Source organism: Choloepus didactylus, chromosome 23 (assembly GCF_015220235.1).
Source record: "Choloepus didactylus isolate mChoDid1 chromosome 23, mChoDid1.pri, whole genome shotgun sequence".
In the NCBI taxonomy this organism is placed as follows: domain Eukaryota; kingdom Metazoa; phylum Chordata; class Mammalia; order Pilosa; family Megalonychidae; genus Choloepus; species Choloepus didactylus.
The window spans coordinates 22,417,159-22,436,732 of NC_051329.1; positions in this window are offsets into that span (position 1 = coordinate 22,417,159).

Below are 19,574 nucleotides of genomic sequence, written 5' to 3' on the forward strand. Positions count from 1 at the left end.
TAAGCTCCATAGTAAACTCAGAGAAATTATCAGAGAATATGACCATAGAGATGAAAAGTAGAGTATGGGTTATGAGAAGTGGGGGGAGGGGCAATGGGGAGTTAAGAAACGAGTGTAGGGTTGCTGTTTGAGGTGAAGGGAAATTTCTAGTAATGGATGGTGGGAAGGTGATGGCATTACAACATTCTAAATGTGATTAATCCCACTAATGGAATGCTAGGGAGGGGGTGGAATGCGAAGATTTAGGCTGTATGTATATTTCCACAATTGAAAAAAAAAAAAAAAAAGACAGTCTAAATAGATGACAATTGAATGCCAAGGATGATCCTGGATGGCATCTGAGGATGGAGGACAGGAGGCTCAAAGGGACACAGTTGGGACATAAGAAAAAAAAAAAGGAAATACAGAATGTAAGCTTTGTATCAACATTGAATTTCTTGAACTTCTTAGCTGCGCTTAATGGGATTGCATAAAAGAATGTTCTTGTTCATGGGAATTGGATATGTGAATTATAGTGTTTGTTCAAGGATGGGTGCAGCTTGCTCTCATATGTTCAGAAGACAGAGCAATAGATGATGGATGATAGATAGGAGGGAAAGAAAGAAATGACGGTGTGACAGCATGTTAAAGTTGGTGGATCAGGGTATTGGGAGGGTGGTCATGGTATTCTGGAGTTCTATGTATGTGGTTTGTATTGTTTTTGCAACTGTTCCTGTAACTTTGAATTTGTGTCAAAATAAAATTAAAAAATTAAAAAAAAATCAACTGACCACAGACCTGAGGGTCTATTTCTGACCTCTCAATTTGATTCCATTTATCAATATATCTGTCTTTATGCCAATACCATCCTGTTTTAACCACTATGGCTTTATAATATGCCTTAAAGTCAGGAAGCATGTGCCTTCCTACGAACTTCTTCTTATTGAAGAAATTTTTGGCTATTCGGGGACCCTTACCCTTCCAAATAAAATTGATATTTAGCTTTTCCTTTTCTGCAAAGTTGTCTATTGGAATTTTGTTTGGTACTGCATTGACTCTGTAGATCAATTTTGGTCGAATTGACATTTTAATGACATTTCGCCTTCCAATCCATGAACATGGAGTGCCTTTCCATTTATTTAGGTCTTTGATTTCTCTTAGCAATGTTTTGTAGTTTTCAAAGTACAGGAGCTTTTCTTGGTTAAATTTATCTCTACATATTTTGTTCTTTTAAGTGCTATTGTAAACGGAATTTTTCCTTGACTGACTCCTCCAATAGCTCATTAGAAACACTACTGATTTTTGCCTGTTGAGCTTGTATTCCACCACTTTGCTGAACTGGTTTATTAGCTCAAGTAGCTTTGTTGTGAATTTTGGGGGGAGGGATTTTCTAAATATAGGATCATGTTGTCTGCAAATATTGAAAGTTTTACTTCTTCCTGTCTGATCTGGATGCCCTTTATTTCTTTTTCTTGCCTAACTGCTCTACCTAGAACTTCTAGCACAACGTTGAATAACAGTGGCGACAGTGGGCATCCTTGTGTTGTTCCCAATCATAGAGAGGAAGCTTTCAGTCTCTCACCACTGAGTATGATGTTAGCTGTGGGGTTTTCCTATATGTCCTTTATCATGTTGAGGAAGTTTCCTTCAATTCATACCTTTTGAAGTGTGTTTATCAAGAAAGGATGCTGGATTTGGTCAAATGCCTTTTCAGTGTCAATCAAGATGGTCATGTGGTTTTTCCCTTTAAATTTGTTATTGGGGGTATGACATTGATTGATTTTCTTTTGTTGAATCACCTTTCGTACCTGGAAGAAAACCCACATGGTCGTGGTGTATAATTCTTTTAATGTGCTGTAGGATTCGATTTGCAAGTATTCTGTTGAGGATTTTTGCCTCTATATTCAATAGAGAGATTGGTCTGTAGCTTTCTTTTCTTATAGTACCTTTCTAGGGTGATTTTGACCTCACAGAATGAGTTACAGAATGAGTTACCTAATTGAACACTACCTAGTGTTCAATTTATTGGGAAGAGTTTTGAGCAGGAATGGTATTAAATTTTCTTAGAATGCTCTCTAACAGTCACCTCTGAAGCCACCTGTTCCTGGGCTTTTCTTTCCTGGGAGGTCTTTGATGACTTATTCACTCTCTTTACTTGTAATTTGTTTCTTCAGATCTTCTATTTCTTCTCAAGTAAGTGTAAGGTTGTTTGTGTGTTTCTAGGAAGTTGTCCATTTCATCTATGTTATCTAGTTTGTTGGCATACAGTTGTTCATTGTATCCTCTTATGATCTTTTTTGTTTCTTCAGGGTCCATGGTAATGACGCCCGTCTCATTTCTGATTTTATTTATTTGATATTCTCTTTTCTTCTCTGTCAGTCTAGCTAAGAGGTTTGTCAATTCTATTGATATTCTCAATGAAACAACTTCCGGTTTTATCAGTACTCTCAGATGTATTTTTATTCTCCGTTTCATTTATTTTCACTCCAATCTTTGTTACTTCTTTCCTTCTGTTTGCGTTGGGATTAGTTTGCTGTTCTTTCACTAGTTTCTCCAATTGCTCAGTTAGATCTTTGGTTTTAGCTCTTTCTTCCTTTTAATGAGGTGTTTAGGGATATAAACTTCCCTCACAGCACTGCCTTTGTCACATTCCATAAGTTTTGATCTGCTGTGTTCTCATTCTCATTCTCATTCATCTCGAAATATTTATTGAGTTTTCTTGCAATTTCTTCTTGGACCCACTGATTTTTTAAGAGTGTTCTGTTTAACCTTCAGATATTTGTGAAATTAATGCTCTTTGGTTGTTCTTGATTTCCAGCTTCATTCCATTATGATCAGAGAAAATGCTTTGTATAATTTCAATGTTTTCAAATTTATTAAGACCTGTTTTGTGCCCCAGCATATGGTCTATCCTGGAGAACGTTTCATGAACACTTGAAAATAATATATATCAGCTATTTTCAGGTGCAATGCTCTATATATGTCTGTTAGGTGTAGTTCATTTCATCATATTATTTAAGTTCTCTGTTTTCTTATTGATCCTCTATTTAGATGTTCTATCTATTGAAGTGAGTTGTGTGTTGAAGTCTCCCACCATTATTGTAGAGACATCCATTACACCCTTCAGTTTTGCCAGGGTTTCCTTAATTTACTTTGGGGAACCTTGATTTGTTGCAGAAATATTTATGATTGTTATCTCTTCTTAGTGAATTGCCCCTTTTATTAATATATAATGTCCCTTTTTTGTCTGTTATGACATTTTTGAATTTGAAGTCTACTTTGCCTGATGTTAGTACAGCTATCGCAGATGTATTTTATTCACTGCTTGCATGGAATATCTTTTTTATCCTTTCCCTTTCAACTTATTTGTATCTTTGGGTGTAAGATGAGTCTCTTGTAAACAGCATATAGATGGATCATATTTTTTTTAATCCATTCTGCCAAACTGTGTCTTTGGATTGAGGAGTTTAACCCATTAATATTCAATATTATTACTGTAAAAGCAGTACTTTCTTCAATCATTTTATCCTTTCACTTTTGTCAAATCTATTTTTTCCCCTCTTTTTATCCTTTTTGTTACCCATACTAATACTCTTCAATTCTGTACCCTCTTCCAGGCCACTCTCACCTTTTCACTTTTCAGCTGGCAGAACTCCCTTTAGTATTTCTTATAGGACAGATCTCTTATTCAGAAAGTCTCTCAGCTTCTGTTTTCTGTGAATATTTTAAATTCTCCCTCATTTTTGAAGGACAGCTTTGCTGGATCAAGTATTCTGGTAATTTTTCTCTTTCAGTATCTTAAATATATCAGACCACTGACTTATCGCCTCCATGGTGTCTGATGAGAAATCAGCATTTAGTCTTATTTGTCTGTCTTTGTGGTGAATCACTTTTCCTTTCCGGCTTTCAGAAATCTGTCCTTCTCTTTGACATGCGACAGTCTGATTACTATGTGTCTTAGAGTTGGACTATTCAGATTTATTCTGTTTGGAATATGTTTGACTTGTTGAATTTGCATTTTTATTTCTTTTATAAAAGTTGGGAAATTTTCAGCCTTATTTTCTTCATTATTCTTCCTGGCCCTTTGCCCTTCTCTTCTCCTTTTGGGGCACCCAAGATGTATACGTTCATGCTCTTTGTGTTGTCAACCATTTCCCTGAGACCCTGTTCAAACTTTTCAAATTATTCTCCATTTGTTTCTTTTTCTTTTCAAATTCAAATACTCTGTCTTCTAGCTGTCAAACTGATGCTTCCGCCTCTTCAAATCTGCTGTAGTGTGTTCTCTAGCATATACCTAATTTCATCTACGGCATCTTTCATTTCCATAATGTCTCTTATTTTTCAATGTATTCTTTCAAATTCTTCTTTATGCTCTTCTAGTGTCTTAATATCCTTTATCTCCTTATGCATATTTTCTATTTTCACTTTGAACAGATTTGGAAGATTTGTTTGAACATCTTTGATTAGTTGTTCCAAATTCTGCATCTTCTCCACCCTTTAATTTGTTTCTTTGCACCATATCTTCCCATGTTTCAATACGCCTTAAGATTTTTTGCTGGTATCCGGTCATCTGATTATCTTCATGGGTCTATTTTGAAGGTTGGTTTCTCTCTCTTGTCTAGGATTTAGTTGTTCTCTGTGTTTGTATTAGGGTAGTCATTTGACAGTGGGATCATCAGTATTTCCCAGCCAAAATGGGGCTGAGTACCTATGCAGGGGAGGTAGACCAGCTCTGGCAGACCTGGGATAGCATTTGGAGAGGCTCTCACAAGCCCTGATTTTTGTCCCTGCACTTTCCATCCTGCCCAGCAGATGGTCTCTTCAGTTACTTATTCGACCTCTTTAACTCATGGAGCCAGAAGCATCTGACCAGGCGGGACTGAAACTGTGGAGTTTCTGTGCTTTCATTTCATTGACCAATACCTGGTTCAGTGTGGGGCTGTGACCCTCTGTGTACTTGGGTTAGAGGTCTCCCACAGCCGCCACAGTAGAGGCAGAATATGTGGATCCATGGAGTGTGAAATGGCCAAGGAAACTGTAAAGAAGATACAGGCACTTAGGCTGGGCTTCAAAACGGGGAGAAGGAATGAAGACATTCAGTCCTTGTATCATAGTGAGCATTTTAGTATGTACCAATTTGTAGACTGACTATTTCATGTCGCTCTAGGTTGCCAGGATGTGAAAGCCAAGGAATCTGTTCTCATTTCTTTCTTGATCCTCTCCTTTGCCTCTCTATCTTTCTGATTATCAAATTTGTCAATAATGATCCACTTTTTTCTTTGTGTTTTTCATTGCAAATTTGTTTAAATTTTCTTTACGTGTTATCCATAGTAACACAGCAGACTTTTAAAGTGTTTAATTGGTTAAGCAACATGACACCAAGAGTAAAATAAAACACTGATCTTAAATGGAAGGGTTCTTTTTCTCAGTTTTTCTCATTAACGGATCCTCTATATTCACCTAAAAATCCATGCAAGTTCCTCATCAGATTTTGAAGTGCTTATCAGGATTATTCTTTGTTGGTGGTGGTTTGTTAGTAGTGTTAAACACAAGATTGTTCCATGGCAAAATTTATGCATAGAACAGATCATTGTTTTCATCTCTGATATTGCCAGCCTACAAATGCAATTAATGCATTAGCTTTAAAAGTCTCATTCTCTGAATTTGGTATGACCTACAAAGTTCATACAAAGACTATAAAAGAGAGGACTTAAAAGACAGGATTTGTGTCTCTTTCTGAATGCGTCCATGCTACAGGTTCCACTGTACATGGTGTCACCTGTACAAAATGTTGGTTGCAAAAGATTTAGTGACATGATGTGTGACTCTTGTATGATGTGGGTACCTCCTACACCTAACTGAATGACGTGGTTATAGGGATGCACAACACCAGGGATGGGTGTGAATGTGGATGAATTTGGGAACTCTCCCATGATGCTATGGGGTGGACACTGTTTCAGCCACTTTGGGAAACAGTTTTCCGGTGTCGATTACAGTTACGTGTACCTGTGACCTGGAAATCTCACTCCTGCCCACATGTATCCAGGAGACCTGAATAAGACATAAATGCTTATGTCCCCCAAAAGTCTTCTGCAAACTCATTCACAGCAGCATCATTCTGCGTAGCCCTCCTGGAAACAATATAGTATACAAAAGTAAAGAAGGGATAAACTTATTTTGCTGTAGTCTTACAATGTTAGGTAATCCCATGGCAATGCAAATTAAACTTTCAATTCATATGTTAACATTGATGATACCCTCATTAATATTCAGACATAATTGTGGAAAGCCGCCTCCCGAATCGGGCCTAGCGTATGCGCTGCAGCCTGCTCTAGAGTTACCCCCGCCCATCGAGTGAGCCAAGATGGCGCCTGCATCCTGTTTCCGCATAGTGACGCATGTATCCGCCACCCGCTCCTACCAATCGAAATCCTGTATACGCGATACTAGCCTAGAAGCTTATTGGTTGTTAATTGTGTATAAAAGGTCTTACCCGGACGGGGTAGGGTGAGACAGCCCACAAGGAGCCGTGCCTGACGGCCACATCGAGGCTGCTCTCCCACGAGGCGCCGTGCCCCGTGTGGGAACCAGTAACACAGAATGTTCATCTAGCTGTAGTAAAGGGCTTGCTTTCACAACTGCCGTGTGGTTCGAGTCGTGATTCATGACCAGGTTAGTTCGCGCAGTCTGCATCTCTCTCTCTCCTTCCCTGTTTCCCCTCGCCGGCCGGGAACCGGGGACCGAGCGGGGCAGCGCCGGACACATAATATCTAGCCAAAGTCAAAAAAAGCCCATACTGTTTGCTTACATTGAAATTATGTAAAAATCAGAGAAATCTAAATTATGGTTCTTACAACAGTCAGACTAAGGGTAAGTACTGGGGGATCCTGACGGAAAGCAACAAACAAGAGGCAGCCAGGGGCTGGACACTTTCTGTATGTTGATCCAGGTGTCAGCAACACACTTGTTTATATTTATAAGGAATCATCAAGCTCTGTAAAGTGGGCATCAATTTAAACACAAGAAAAACAAAAATGAAATTTGCCCAAAAAAAGAAAATGCAAACCCTAGTGGTTTCCTCTGATTTCTACCTATTATTTTAGACAGAAATAATGCAAACCTTGTACACACATTTCCAGGGATAGATAGAGGGAACCCACTTTCATCACATCAGAGGAATCTTGATTTAAAAAACCCAGCAAAGGACATGACAGGAGAGAATTACAGGCCAAATTCTTCTGGACATAGATGCTGAAATACACAGAAAACATTTGCAATCTGGATCAAGAGATTTAGAAAGGAAGGAAACTGGTAATGTCAAGGTGGGATTTAAGTGGGATTTTAGGAGATGACCCTGACTAGTGAGTGTAGCCTGGAACAGTATTTAGATGGAAAGAGCCTTAGTGGATAAGCAACTGGTGCCAACGGGATGGAGGGCATGGAGAGAGCTCAGGATATTCTGGGCTGCATCTCCAGGCCATGGCTTTGGAGAGATTCTCTCCCCTGCCATGGCAGGGCATAACAAGGGAGGAGGAGGTTGAACAGCAGAGACTGAATTTGGGGTAGAAAAGACTTGAGCAGAAAGGACATTCTCAATGCCAGGCCAGCCACTGCCCACGCTCAGCCCAGCCTTAGTCTAGGCTGCTGAATCAGTTTTTCAGACCATCAGTGACACAGAAAAAATTGCAGCCTAATTCCTTAAACCATGAAACACCTTCCCAGTAGGCCACTAACCAGTTGATGATCATTAACTGCTCATCCAGGGTTGATCAGCTGACTGTGATGCTCATTCTTTGCAGAGACCTCATGTGGCAGTTGTTTAGGAATAGATTCTGAGCCAGCCTGAGAGCCAAGCAGACTACTGGTCACTTGGGTTGGTTAACTGTACCACAGGAAGGCTCAAACAAGGCAGCTGAGTATGAAATTGTTGAGAAGGATGTCCACAATTACTCTGGGAATAAACTTTCAGGTAGGAAGAAACTGGGTGAGGATTTGAGTCCTTCTCTTCCCTGTAATAAAGTAATTGGCTTCCTCTTGTCCACAGTTCCTGGGAGGTAACTTGAAAATCCTTGGACTTTCCTGAGTGATAGGTGTGTCTTTCCTATTTATGACGGGGTCTTAAGACCACATTTGGTCATTGATACTAAGGAGGAGAATCATGGTAGGTCCCTATATCATTATGCTAATGACTTGCCTCATGAACAGTGATGGCCCTACAGGAAATGTGATTGGAGGTTGAGTTTTTGAGGTCATCTCTGTAAAAGGGAGAGGATTTGAAAATATAAGCATGCAGCCAATGATTCAATCATACCTATGTAATGAAGCCTCAATAAAAGCAAGCTGGGAGGAGCTTTCCCTGTCAGCAATACTCCTGGAATATAGTTTTACTTCAATGCTGGGAAGGAGACACACACCTGGGATGATGGGAGCTTCATGTTTGGAAGCCTTCCAGTCTCCACTCTATGTGCAGCTTTGTTGGCTCTAATTTATGTATTTTTGCTATAATAAAACAGTAATTATTAGTATAGAGCTTCCCTGAATTCTGTGAGTTGTTCTAGCAAATTACCAAGACTGAGGTAGTCGTGGGGACCCCTGATGTTGTGGCTGGTATCTAAATTGTAGAAAGCCTTATGGGGATTGTTCCCTCTGACTTTGTAGTTGGACAGTAATTCCTTACATCTTGGCTTAGGCACCTCCTACAGGGCATCAACTCTCCCTCCAGCAACCTTGGGGCAGGAGGGTTTCAGAAATGCAATGAGGGGAGATATTGGTTCGGGGATCCAGGGAGTGATCTAGAGGTCTCAGGTATGCAGCAGTCTCTGTACCCAGGGAATCAGCTACATTTCCTGCCCCATATCACACACTCATCACTGTTGTGACCATACAGGGCTGATGTGAGGTCACAGCACGTGCATATTCTCCATGAGCTTTAACGCATCACATCCATATAGAGACTGAAAGTCAGTGTCCATCCTCCCCTGTCTGGACCATGAAGAACACTCTCAGGGGGCGACCACTACAGAGTTCCTTCCTTACTTTTCAAGACCTTTAATAATTAACTATTATAGGGTGCTTAAGATGACTCAACCATTTTTCTTAAGGCTTTACCTTCATTTAATCATTTTTAGTGTCATAACATAATACTAAAATAGGCCTTATTAGAATTTTAATATGACAGATCAGAAAACTGAGGACAGAAGGATATTACCTTCATGTGGCCTCTAGATGGGCTCTGAACCCAGTCCATCAGGCCCCAGCACCCATGCTCTCAGTCGCTGTACTGTGCTGCCTTCCTCTATCATGCCATATACATAACGGTATTTGCCCTCACATAGGCGTGTTGAGTGCTTTATGTGAATACAAAACTACAAACTCTTCATGGTGCCTGACTTTGATTCAGGTGGGTTCCTCAGGCAGCTAGCAAATAAGGGGATCAAAGCTCCAACTGGGAAACATTATTAATAATATTTCTACGATCTGCCAGAAATAAGACAAGAGCTCTCTCTTGTGAATGATTTTCCCAGGTTCTTGCATCAAGTATAAAAAAAATTGTTCCTCTGTCAAAAAAATCTCATGGCTGCCACCCCTAGTCAATCAATAACATTGAAATTGCCAACTGGCCAAGGAAGAGGGAGCACCGTCAAAAAAACCGAGGCAACTGTTCCACAGAAGGTATGTTGGAAATGCAATCATGTCATTTCAAAAATAACGACTATAGTTAACCAGTGTCCCATATTAGGAAAATCCCTAAAAAGACTAAGCCATATTCTTTTGTTTCTCATGTGTGAAAATTTTAATTCACTAAGTTAATCAACAGTGCCACAACCACAGAATTAAAGATACATCTATAACTCGAGTTTGGTTCACATTTAATGACAGACATTTCAACCTAAGGTTTGGATATTAGTCTATTGCTGAACATTAACTGAAATAGATAAATCCCCGAAGAGTTCTGCCAGATTTTGAAGAAAATTAATAGACTTTAATTGTAGAGCAATTTTAGATTCATATAAAAATTGAACAGATAGTAGAAAATTCTCTTATGTTCCCCTGCCGCCCTTCTCTTCCCTCCCCAGAACTGTTTTCTCAGTTATTAAACCCTCACATTAGTGTGGTATGTGTGTACAATTAAAGGGCCAGTATTGATCAATTTTTATGAGGGCTCACTCCTTGTGATGCACAGCTCTGTGGGTTTTGACAAATGCATGTTGTCATGTACCCACCATGACAGTATGTCAAGATTTGTATTGTATACCCCCAAAAGATATACTGCTTGGTATCTACAAAAATGACTGTTATGTGGAAATAGGGCCTTTGAAGATGTGAACAGCATGACTTCATACTGAAATAGGGTGGGTCCTATTCCACCACGACTGTTGGCCTCATAAGAAGAGAAGAGATAAAGATACAGAGAGCAGAAGGCTGAGTGAAGATGGAAGCAGGTAGGGAGAAGATGGCCATGTGAAGAAGGAAGCAGGGATAAGGAAGTAGAGGTTACAGTTGTGCTGCCACAAGCCCAGGGCTCCTGGAGCCACCAGTAACTGAAAGAGTTAAGGAAAGATTCCTAGCTGAAGTCTTCAGAGAGACCATGGTGCTGCCAACAATTGGTTTTTGGACTTCTCATCTCTAAAATGGTGACAGAGTAAGTTTCTATTATTTTAAGCCATCCAATTTGTGGGAATTTATTATGGCAACCACTGGAAACCAATATAGACTTTGATACCGATAAATGGGGTACTGATGTTTCAAATAAATGGGGAGGTCTCATGTAGTTCTTCCAGCTGAAATCCAGCTTCAATCCACAGACATGGGTGAAGTGAGCCCAGATGTTTCCAACTCCTGGCTGTCAAGTCACCTCCAGCCAGTGAATCTTTCCATCGAGACCCTAAACATCAAAAAGTAATGACTGTCCCCACTCTGCCACATTTGGATGCCTAATCCCAGAAAACAAGAGCAAAGTCAATAGGCTGTTGTATGCCACTAATTTGGAGATAAGTTTTCTTGCATAATAATAGCAGAAAGAATAACACACTTACAGAAAATGGAAAAATGTACACTAGAATGTATATTGAAATCTGATTTATCTTCCTTCCCTTCTCTGCAGCCCTCCAGTTTCTGCCTTTCAAAGAACAACTGCTAAGTCTTGGCATATCCTTCCAGAATTAGTAATTGAATGCTCACTTAGGACATTGCACTACCATTTTTCTAAGGGCTTTACCCATATTTCCTCATGTAGTTTTCACTTACATAACTAAACAGAAGGCAGCAGGGAGGATTATTCTCTAGTTCATTTCAAAAGTTCTCCAAAAATGGGAAGTGTGCACTGTAATCATAACACAGTTTTGAGAATGCTGCTTCTCCAATTGGATGGTAACAATTTTCTTTTCTTTTTTTTTTTTTATTAAATTCAGTTTTATTGAAATACATTCACACACCATACAATCATCCATGATATACAATCCACTGTCCACAGTATAACATAGTTATGCGTTCATCACCACAATCTATCTCTGAACATTTTCCTTACATCAGAAAGAACCAGAACAAGAATAAAAAATAAAAGTGAAAAAAGAACACCCAAATCATCCCCCCATCCCACCCCATTTGTCCTTTAGTTTTTATCCCCATTCCTCCACTCATCCATACACTAGCTAAAGGGGGTGTGATCCACAAGGTCTTCACAATCACACTGTCACCCCTTGTAATCTACATGATTATATAATTGTCTTCAGGAGTCCAGACTGCTGGGTTGGAGTTTGGTAGTTTCAGGTATTTACTTCTAGATATTCCAATACATCAAAGCCTAAGAGGTGTTATCTATATAGTGCATAAGAATGTCCACCAGAGTGACCTCTCGACTCCATTTGGAATCTCTCAGCCACTGAAACTATTCCGTCTCATTTTGCATCCCCCTTTTGGTCAAGAAGATACTCTCAGTCCCACGATGCTGGGTCCACATTCATCCCCGGGAGTCATACTCTGCATTGCCAGGGAGATTTACACCCCTGGGAGTCGGGTCCCACGTAGGGGGGAGGGCAGCGAGTTCACCTGTCGAGATGGCTCAGTTAGAAAGAGAGAGGGCCACATCTGAGCAACAAAGAGGTACTCAGGGGGAGACTCTTAGGTAACAACTTTCTTAACATGCTTCCTAATCCTAATGCAAAAATATACTTGTCAAATGGCATTCAGAAGCATGAACCTGGTTTCTACTTTTTGATGTTGTTCTCGATCTATATTTTTCTAACAAGTTGGGGGCCGTTTAGGGCATTACAATATTAACTGCTCCCTCCCACACCTGCTCAAACACTCCCTTCACTTAGGTAAGCAGTGGAGGTAATATCATACCATTTATAATCAATTTCAAACTGCATCAACAACATAACTGATGTATTCGTTGAAAAATCTGTGCGAATCAGCAGCGATGGACATTTGTACTGTAACAAAAGTGCCCTTCATGGTATCGGTATTCTAGAGCTGCCATAAAGAGGACTAATATCTTGGTGGCTGAGAAAAAAAAATTTATTTTCTTACAGTTCTGGAGTGTAGAGGACTGAAATCAAGTTGTCACAAGTCCATGCACTCTCCGAAGGCTCTAGGGGAAGCGTCTCCTTTGACTTTCCCTAGCTTCTGGGGTAGGATTGCACTCTTTGGTGACCCATGGCTCGTGGCTACATTAGACCAGTTTCTGCCTCTACCTTCACGTGGCCTTACCCTTTGTGACTGTGTCTGTGTCCCTTCTCTTTCCATAAGAACAGCAGTCATGTGGGATCAGGGAGTTAGGGTCAAGAGAGTTGAAACTTCGTGACAAACACTTATTTCATGCACTTATTGTCACTGTGGTTTCTTCTCTGCAATTGACAGTGACCTTGACAGCAAGAGACAACAGTAGGTATTCTGGGCTTATCCAACTGCTGTGGGAAAAACAGTCAAGACAAAATAGGGGGCATACTACCAGCTTCAGCCTGGAGAGCCAGCCGAATTCCAGCTTCAGGGGGAATGAAGACTGGGGTCATAAGAAAAATTTTCAGTTAAAGAATCCTGTAATTCTTACTACAATCCTTGGTAGCAGCTGTGTTTCTTCTAGGTGGTGCAGGTTTCAGTGCATGGGGGTTAGTGGTGTCTACATGGGAGTCTCTTTTGTGTGACTGTGAGTTTGTACGTGAGCTTGTGGAGGTGATCATGAGCATTTCCACAGAAGATATGTCCCACTTACACTGAATAATTGCCAGTGACAACTTTCTCAAATATACCCCCATTGCCACTGCACATTTCAGGTACTTTAGGTTGGTCTAGCCTCACCACAGCTGTATCACAGTTTGCTTACTATCCCCATGATACAAATGGAGATACTGAGGTGCAGAGTTGAATGGCCCAAGCTCTCCTGTTCCCAAGGGGAAGGTCTTAAATATGAACCCAGGCTTGTAGCCACAATGCCAATGCCTAATCACTCAGCCACGTGATCACTAGACCCCGTGCAAGGGAGTTCCAGCATCTGTGTATGTGCCAGGCATTACCTATGCCTACAGAGACTAAAACTGCCAATCATCATAAGGTAGCTTCAGTAATCTCACTCCTAGGCTAGATAGCTTTGTGATTATGCACCCTTTGACATACTTATTAGTGTAAAAAGCAAATAGACATACACATATTTCCAGTCAGATCAAAATTCTGAAACATGAGGCATCATGTAGGACAACCTAGTCAACAACCAGGAAAGAGGGCATTTGATAACATCATCGCTATCAACTCTAGAGTTCCTCTGATTCTGAGTGACACATTCCAGAATCAATGAAAATAACTCAGAGAACACTTGGTTTTTAACCAGGTTTCCAACACCCTTGTTGAATCACTCATAGACACCTGAGTTAGACAGCATCAGCACTCAACCTATGCATCCCTCCAGAATGATTGTCCCAATGTGGAGGGCCAATGAGGACAACCAAAAATTGAATGAATGCACACACATGGTATAGAAAAGGAAGACTAGAAGGAAAATATATGATTAATAAGTGATAATTTATAAGTGGTAAGATTTCTGTGTTTTCAAATCTTCTATGATTGATCATCTTTACAACAAAGTATTAGTGAATAAATGCCAAAAATGTATTGCCTACAATTGAAACCAATCCACCAACAAGGTTGCTTCTAATCAACTGGAAATTGCTATAGAATATATGATAAATGTAGTGTCAGTAAATGTGGATCAGTGGAGGTTGAATTGGTCTGGAAGATGTCAAGAAAATATTGGCAATTTAGGTGAGCTGCTGAATAAGCAGGAGGTGTGACGGGACCTGTCACTGAATCAAAATGTACTTAAATAGCATTCATAGACTGACTATAACTGGGTGCATTAGGTTACTATTAGCTACAAATCTAAGTCTATGATTCTTATTTCTTTCTGCTACTGTTTGCCATCCTCTTTTCATCATGGAACACGGTCACGCAGCAGCTCACACTATGCTTGTTAAACCACCAACACTATGCATTCTAGCATACTGTCCAAGGTCAAAATATTCCCTGACTAATTCACAACTAACACACCAACATGCTGAGAGTTCCTTTGTGTCTCCTAGCTCCCCAGGAGCAGCTGATGGTGGCACTTCCAAGAGACCAAGAGGATGAGGAGACCCCACTTAAAGACAAGGTGAGAGACTGCATTTCCTCTAAGGTTGAGAGGTTGCATTTTGGTTTCCTTGTTTTTTAATCAATTTCAGGTAAGTATGTCTACTCATATACATTACAGATAATACATACACTTTCCTTGGGTCAAGAAGTGTTGAATGGGAACTTTTTCCAACTGATTTACAATTCAAGAGGGCATCTACAAATGATAGCAGCAGGTTATAAACTATATGGTAGGGAGTCCTTCCCTCAGCTGCAATTTTTCCCTTGGAATAAGGAATTTTATATTCATCAAACAAAATGGGATTAGAGGTACATGTCTAGGAAAAGCTTGAGACTTCCAGACTTCTCTGCTGCACTTACTTATAGGGTATTTGACTTCACCACTGTTTCCATCTGTTTTCTAACCATGCCAAACAAGGAAAATTCCTGTTCAAACAGGACACAGCATGATCTGATCCTCACAGGGTTTTCTCTGATTTTAGCTTGCATCAGGAACAAATGAAAATGGTATGTATCTAGAATTACTGACGTGTGGGAAAATCTGGATGAAACGAAAACCAGGGTATTGTTAGTAAATTTGCCTGAAGAGCCACCTGCTTCAGCTCCTGGTGGGAATGAGGTTTGGGTTGTGGTTCATGAAAGGGATTTTCCAGGGTAAGGACTATTGGCATGATCTACAGTCCTGAAAGGAGCTCTGTTCCCTTCAGGTGGCATGGATTTGTCGGCAGAGGGGTTAGGGGGCTTTTCTGTGTATGTCTATGTTCTGTGATTGTGAATACAGTGGGGGGAGAAGGGAGTTTGTGTGTACTTCCCCCAAGAAGTTTGTTCAACTTAGATTGAACAACTGCCATTGTGGACTTAATCAAAAATAATCCAATGAGCACCGAACTCATTGCATATATTAACTCATAAAATTCTCGGCACACTCAATCTTGGGATTATGTTTACTCTCCCCATCCTTTAAATGGAGATTCAGAGGTTTGCAGATTAGTGACCCAAGATTTCACAACCCTGTGTAGCAGATCCAACATGTGAACCCAGGCATGTGGCCCTGCGCTGATGCTCTGAACTACTGAACTGCACTTATTTCATAGCCATGGGTCATCAGAGACCATGCAAGGGAATTCCATTATCCATGAATGTGCCAGGAACAACCCAAACTTACAGGGATCCTAAACACTGCTCTTCTATACTTGGTACCCCCAGGAGTCACATAACTCAAATCAGCATTAGGTGTATTTACCAGATATAGAGACATATTTATGAGTATGAATAGCACATAGAAATCCCCACTTGTTTCTGGAGAGGTTCTGAGAATTGTGAGACATCAGTAGGATAAGCTGGTCAACCTCTGCTCGTTCTGGTCACAGCGAAGCACATGGCCCAAGCAGACAAGAATAAGGGATACATTTTAAATTATATGATAACTTTATCAGTTCAAGCCTTACAAATGGTCAAATCTGATCTACACAATCAAGGGACAGTAACCGGTAAGTTCTCAAATTCACTCCTGGTCATCAGTCTAATGTTCACCCTCATGCATCCCTCTTGATTGAGCAGCCTCAATGCTCAATCCATGCCCCCATCCTACTTAACTGTTCCACTTTGGTTAGTGTGAGCATGGATAGTGATATCACTCAATGAATACACATGTGGTAATGAAAAAGAAGATAAGGAAAAATATTATACAGTGAACACAGTTATTTAAATTATAATGCATCAGTATTAGGAAAACTTCTATATTATCATTTTTATTACAAATCTTAGTAATTCAATACAAAAGAATAAATTGCCTAGAATTAAATCCAATCTACCAGTGAAAGGTTACTTACAATAAAAGGGAAAATCACTACATAGCAGCACTTTCGTTCCCTGGAGTTTGAAATGATCTTGGAAATTTCAATAGGACACTGAAAATTAGCTAGCTTCTTTTCAGGTGGGAGGAGTGATGGGACCCTGTCAGTGAATCACAGCATTGATTTTAGTACCATTTATTTAGTATTTCACTTTGCATTCGGATGCTTTTAGCTACACAGCCAAAGAATCTTATTTCTCATTTGGTGCCTGCTCCTCTCCTTCGCCATCCTTTTCCACCAAGGAGGACGGACCAGCAAAAGATGATGCCAGGCTTATTATCCATCTGCCTCCTATTCTCTTCCCCTTCCAAAGTCATGTGAAGCTCCTTAAATAACCAATGAGTGGCACCCCCATATACTCAGCTACTCGGTGCCCTCCCAGGAAAACATGAGGACCTGTCTGAGGAGCCCTCAAGGGTCAGGGAAGATGAGGAATTCCCTTCTAATTCCAAGGTAAGGTCTCCTTTTTTGGAGAAAAGAATAGTTTTTCTTTCTTTCTTCAATTGATTTCAGATATAAAAATCAGACCATGTAATTACGGACAATATCAATGATCTCCTTGTTTGGGAGAGTGTTCATTGGGACCCTACTACTAACAGATCTCTGCAGCAGGGAGCCAATTGTATGATATGGGTCCTTCCCCTCACCAGGAGGTTTTTCTCCTTGGATTCAGAATGTTTTTAATTTCCAACCAAAATAGATGCATCATCCAGGAAAACCTTCTGCCTTCTCACGTGTCTGCTACAATTATTTATGGGGCCATAAACTCAACCACTGTTTCCCATCTGCTTTTCTAAAGGTACCACGAGAACAAAAAGACTTCCACAAACACTACATGGTATGACATTCAGGGTGTTGTATTTTCTCTAATTGCAGGTGGAGTCAGAAGCAAGAGAAAAGGTATGTATTACGGACTCACTCATTTGTTGAGAAAAAAATCTAGATGACTGAAAAACCAGGGACTTTGCACTTGCCAAAGGCTGAAGAGGCACCCTGATTCCAGCTTGCAGGTAGGAATGAGGAAGGGGGATGTGATTATGTTCTCGGTAAAAAGAAAAATGGCCATGTCCTACAGTCCTTGTAAGTAGCTGTGTTTCTCTTAGGTGGTGAGAAATTGTGTGTAAAGGGATTGGGAGGTGTCTATGTGTGAGTCTACATGGTATGACTGTGAAGGTGGGTATAGGGCTGTATGTGTGTTTCCCCAGAAGCTATTTCCCACCTTCACAGCACAACTGCCAGTGTCAACTTCTCAAAAATTATTCCATCACCACTAGATATTTTACATATATGTACTTGTTCATCATTCAATATTACCATACCAAGGGTTGTGTTTACTATCCCCACACCTTTGATGGACAAACTAGGGTGCAGGGATGATTAGCCTAATATTTCAAACTCCTAAGTATAGGAGCCTATTTGTGAAACCATGAATGTGGCTACACTGCTGCTAGCCTGAGCCACTATCTACACTCCTCACTTAGCCACAGGATCATTGAGACAGGTAATTCGTTTGCATTCCTGCAAGGATCCAAACTGCAGAGACCCCAATCCCTGATCTTTATTATAAGTAGCCTCAGAGGGCTCATGATGGAAGGAGGGTTACATATTCCTAGAGCACAGACAGTGGCCTTGACATAGTATTAAATGCACAGAGAAAGCCATGTTCTTGTGGTCAGCTCATAGATTCTGAGAATTGTGAGGTATCGTGTAGCACAACCAGGTTTACCTTAGTAAGTCTTCCACTCTTGGCTAAAAATAGATAAGCATGGAGAGGTATTTTAGAATATTTGATAATGTCATCACCATGAGCCCTAGAAATTTTCAAATCCTGCTACCTCAACAGTCAAGGGCTAGTGACCATAAGCATTCAAGTTATTGGCCTGATGCACATTGACCTTGTTTCAAGTTTCACCCATATGTCCCCTCAGTAATGAGCTCCCCTCTGTGGACTGCAGAGTACAAACATGGACAACCAATGCATTAAATGAACAGACCCAGACAGTATAGAAAAGGAAGACCGTAAAGAAAAATATTACATGATTTAGAGTGGTCGATTTTTAAATGGTACTATTTCAGTATCTTCAAATCTTCTAAAATTGATTATATTCATGAAAAAGGATTAGTGAATAAAAACAATAGAATGTTTAACCTAGAATTGAATTTAGCCCCACAATAAAAGATTATTAACAAATATGTCTTTAAAACAATTACCTTATTAAACTTGGGAAAGAAAATAAAATGCTAAGTACAAGCAAAGGCAACATCCTATGTAACATATGACAAATGCAGTGTCACTATATGGAGAGACATGGAGGCTAAGATGGCCTTAGAACATGTGACGGTGATAGTGGCATTTTTGTTGGGCTTCAAAATGGGCAGGAAGAGTGATAATCTGTCATTGAAAAATAGCATGTATTTTCTTAGAGTTCTTAGACTGACTAATTCACGTTGCTGTGGGATGTTTGTAGCTACAACACCAAGGACTGCCCCCTATTTGTTCCTGCTCCTCCACTTTTCCATCCTCCTTCCATCCTGCAGCAGTTCATTCTATGTTTCTTAACCACCCATCTCCATATGACTCTGACCTTGTCCAAATCAAGCAAAGCACCCTGAGTTACCCAGGAGCAACACCCCCAATATACTGACTGTTCCTCTGTGTCTTCCTAGCTCCTCATGAGGGTCTGCTGGAGGACCTACTGCATTCCAAAGAAGTAGAGGAGGCCCGGAAAATTCCAAGGTAAGGTTGCCTTTCTTTATCTGAGATAGAACTGTTGCTTTCTTGGTTTACTTCTTTTCAATAGAATTCAGATATGGAAATCTGACCATGTACATTTTATAAGATATATAAAATTTCCTTGTTGGGGACAGTGTTCCATGGGATTCTGTTACTAATTGATCTGTGATTAAAGAGGGAATTACAAATGGCAGCATCAGTTATATGATATGGGGCATTTTCCTTAGGAGCAATATTTTCCCCTTGAAGTTAAGAGATAAATCATCCAGGAAAAGCTCATGTCTTTTCCTCAGATGCCACCTCATCTGCTTTGCATTTCCTTGACTTCAACCCTCATTCTCAAATGGTTTTCTAAAATCAACAAAAGGACAAAAGCCATC